Source organism: Saccostrea cucullata, unplaced genomic scaffold (assembly GCF_032062105.1).
Source record: "Saccostrea cucullata isolate Sc308-1 unplaced genomic scaffold, CSIRO_AGI_Scuc_v1 ctg5392, whole genome shotgun sequence".
NCBI classification, from domain to species: domain Eukaryota; kingdom Metazoa; phylum Mollusca; class Bivalvia; order Ostreida; family Ostreidae; genus Saccostrea; species Saccostrea cuccullata.
Window position 1 is genome coordinate 8,936 of NW_026930926.1, and position 4,829 is coordinate 13,764.

Genomic DNA, 4,829 nt, shown 5'->3' on the forward strand with positions numbered 1-4,829 from the left:
TTGCTTCCTCAAATTTATTTTAAAGAATTTATCCTGACTTTTTGTTTGTGGACTTGAAATCTTCCAGAACGTCACCAAGAGCTACATGTACCTCCAATTAACTTTTCTTTGCTTTCTTTCCCTTACCGCTTTTTTCACTTTACTATCCCCCTGTAGGGGTTTTGGACCATTAGCTTTGCTTGTTGTCTCCCTCTCTTTTCTTATCCCTAGTCAATATTTTTTTGGGCTGATTCTTCCGTAGGGACGTATTGCATCCATGGTCACGTCTGCATTTTGGTCTCCTTTTTCAGCAGATTCTTCCTATGCCTGTTCGATTTGTTGTCCATTGTCACTACTTTCCTCGCTGCGGAAAGACAAAATTCAGCACAGCGTTTACGAATCCCACTTCTGATCACCTTAACTTGCTGGAATGCAGGTCGTTTTCTAAAATTTTATCAAGTTTTTAAAAATATTTGCAAGTTTTCCTTCCCTTTCCACTTTTGTTCATGTTACCTTTGCACTAGGTAGACGATATTTCCCATTGAAATCGGACTTTCAAGCATCACCTTATTTTGAAATAGTTTTGAATACGATTAAATGGTCCTAAAACCTTTTCTCATGTGTTAACGCAGATAAATTCAAATATATATAAAAATAAAATGCAATGTTTTGTTTGTAAACCGCCTTGAAATTGGTGAAAAAATAAATAATTTTGTAGTTTTTTGTCTATAAACATACCCCCCCCGTAACACACAAAAAGATTTGGTATGAATTTGTGAAATGCAGTCCATATTACCTGTAAAAAGAAATTTTTGTGTCTCTTTGGGGGAGGGGGGATGTTTTAAAAATATTTTCCGTTTTCCGTTTATTTCTTTAGTGAAAAACACAAGTTTAACCAAAATTTTTGAGTTATCTCTCCTTGTTTTCCCAAACAAGTAATGCATGTTTTATGGGAATTCATATAAATATCTATAAAAATACTAAAAATCATTCAAATATGTTAACCTTTGAAAAAGTAAATTTAAATCTTGCCTGAAGCAGGTGCAAATTTAGACCTGGTGTGATAAATTTGCACAAACAGTAAATTCAAAAAAAAAATTAGGGGCAAATTTGAGTAGTTATGTATGTAACATTTTACATTTCATGGTGGACATGGATTCTTGGGTCTCGTCATACCTTGAAAACAACGAAAATCAAACCCCCTTTTGAGCAGTCCCGTTGACATGCTCGAATATATACCCGTGTGCAGATTTTGCATATATGCAAAATTTACACCCCCGTGGAAAATAAAATCAGCGCATGTCAACGGTACTTAAAAATAATAAGAAGGCCTATCTAATGTAAAAAAAAAATAAGATGATTGAGTTTCATCACATTTCACCCCCTATTGTTGCTCTCTCCAGACGAATTGACTAAAATGGCAAGACTGTATTTTTTTTACATTCCTTTACACAATATTTTTCTTCAATTCCTTAATTCCGTCAAAAAATAGGTTACATAATTTTGGAAAAAAAAATTCCCTGCCTAAATACCGACCCAAAAATAGACCCTGAAGTCGGGAGAGGGCAGTTTAGCAAAAAATGTTACCTGGCCTTGTATAAAATATTCAGATATATATATATATATATATATATATATATATATATATATATATATATATATATATATATATATATATATATGTATCTATTCTTTTATACTCATATAAGGAATGTTTCTGCTTAAGATACCTTAATTGAGAGATATAAGAAATAAGATAAATAAAAGGCACTGACGTTGATAGACTATTAAAGGTAAGAAAAATCAAAATCTGATGAGAATTAATTATAAAACACGTAATCTTATTTATCTGTATATGTGTTAAAATCATTTAAGTTATTGTAAACGTATTACATTTAATGGTGTATTCTAATTAGCGTGTTTGGCGGTAAGAAGAGTCCGCTAAATCAAGTACATTGCTATATGTCTAGTGCATCATACAGGTATATCTAACACATTCAGATTGCGCTAAATCAAATCTACGCTAACTTGTTGAAAATTTAATTTCCGCCAAATATCGCAAGTGAGTTAAGGCTAAATATAGGTTTTTCTATGCAAATGAGGTAATAAAATTGCATAAATTGTGAATTTTATGTACAGAGAAAGTTCAAATTGATTTTCTTATACAGACTTAGTACCCATAGTACTTCTAAACATTCCAAGTGCACATTATGACGTCATATTATGACGTCATAGTTCTTTCCCATTCAAGGTAATAACACACATCAACAAAACAACTTCGGCGCAAGGGCATATCCTATTTAATTTAAAAAAAATAAAGTATTATATTAAGGAGAATATTCCTAAAATTAATAAAATTGCTACACAAATCCTATGCTCTTCTTCAATCGATAAAAATTTTACTAAACTTACAGTGGACTGTACATTTTTACCCTGTTTCAATTTAAAACTGTACGAATAGTAACTAAACAATTGCAGTGTCTACATTTGTGCAGCAATATCTTAAATCTTTGGAATATTCTGCTTTTCTTTATACCTTGTTTCTGGAAAATTAAGTAAGGTATGCCCTTGCGCCGAAGCAATTTTGTTGATACTTTTTATAATCTTGTGTAGTAGAGCTCGATGACGTCATAATATGACGTCATAATGTGTACTGGTAATCGCATATCGTGGGTACCAAGAAATATTTTACAAAACAAGTCTTAACATTTTCTTAGCGGTATGTAAAGCAATTATGGATCTTAATTAATTATTTTGCATAGAAACCTCTATAAGTAGCCTAAGGGGGCTCTCTACAACGTCACGACATGGCGTACTTCCGTAAAAACGCCATTTTGATCAAAATGAACAGATTCAAATTCACTTAACACCGATAAATCACTGAGTATAACACAATATGCGATATTGTGGATGGAATGAACATTATATCACATCAATTAATATGTAGTGTATTGCCCAGTGCGTATCCTTTCTTTAAAATGAATTGTTTGTCAATTTATTCATTTTCTACTTATTTAATTATTAAATAATACATTTACAAACTTATTAGAATAAGATTTTTTGGTGAGAAAAAATGATATGAAACATGGCTTGTCCATATGCTTATTCATCATTACGTGTCAAAACGCCATTGATCAAAAGGCTGCAAAACTAATAATTAACTAGAACAAATCTTGTTGAAAATCAAAAGGGTGCTCTTCCACCCTGTTTTGACCGGAAGGGACGTCAACAAAAGAAAGCAATGAGTTAAGACGTCTCCAGTGACTTTACAATTCCAATTTTGTGTCAAAACCTGCAAAGAAGTTATTTCTGGGTAATTCCGGTTTGACCGGGAAGCGATGTTGAGGGATGAAAATTTGGTTGGACGCTTCTAGTGCCATAAATTAACTGATTACGTTTGCATTTTTGCTCACTACTGACCGAAAGTGACGTCATTTGACGACTTTGACAATTTTGGCATCATTTCTGGCTTACATCGAAGTCACAAGGCCAAAAACCCTGCATATTAATTCTATTTCTTTTTGCTCAAAAGGGAAAATTTCATTTTTCGATTACTTCCGATGTAACTCTGAAGTACTTATTAATGTGAACATAAGTTCTATTTGTCTTTATTCAAAAACATCTTGCATTATAATATGTATATATCGTCACTCTTTTGTAAAGCAATATATACGTTTCATGTCATTATTTTTGAATAAAATTTCATGTAGAGTTTTGTAAATGCGCTTTAATTATATTCTTAAAATATTTTACAGAATACATGAAGAGTTTATATCCAAAATGTTATAAAAAAAATTTTCCCCGAAAATTCAAAAGATTCTTTTAATAGGTTCCAGATTAATTAATCATCTTACCAGAGTGTACACTGTTAACCCTACAGATGTATACCACACAGAACAATTATCTAATGGAGAAACATTAAAAGCAATTACTTTTAGCTAATTAATTTCCTGATAATGATTTTAAATGATGTATGCATAAACAAAAATGTGTCTTTTCAACGATACAAACTAATTATAAGTACTGGACACTGTTATATATCTAATTAAATGATCAAATGAATTATTTAATATATCATTTTGATAAACACATTCTTCACACCTTTAAGGTAATCCAAGAGGAGTGTATTTTAATTTTGTTTTAAATAAAATCTTATTATTAGTCAACGATGAGAATTTGATTCAATTTCTGATAAAACTTCAGTTTTTGCCAGGTTTTTTTCTTTCTTTTTGATGCTTGTACATGTATACTTAAAATCCGAATCATAAATTTATATTCGAATATCAACTCATCGAATGAATATTCGAATATTCATTGACATCCCTACTTGTAACAAGACGTTCCTTTGGATACCAACAATTTTGATCTTGGAATTTGACTTGCATTCGTAAGAAATTTCATCCTTCGACATAAGGTGCCATATGGGGGCATCTGTTTCATAAACACATCTTTGTTTCTAATTTTTTTTTGTCTGTTTGTTAGAAAATATTCTCAAATTCTAGACAAGTATTGCTATAATCTCTTCTAGTACTAAACTCTCCAGAACAAAAAGATGCAAAACTATTAAAAACTTTTTTGTAAGTTTATTAACGCACTTCACATCACAACAGTTCTGTTTGTACAGAAATATAGTGTATAACCCGTCAGCAATTTAAGAAAACACACACTTGAAAACAATCGACACCCTTCTCAAATTCAATAATTCTTGTGGATTTAAATTTACATAAATTGCCATTATAACTTCATGATCAGAATTGACTTTGTTAGTAATATATATAATATGAGCTAGTGGATTAATTATCTTTTCCTTAATTAATATAAAATAATAAATTCTTTTTTGTGCATTAGCT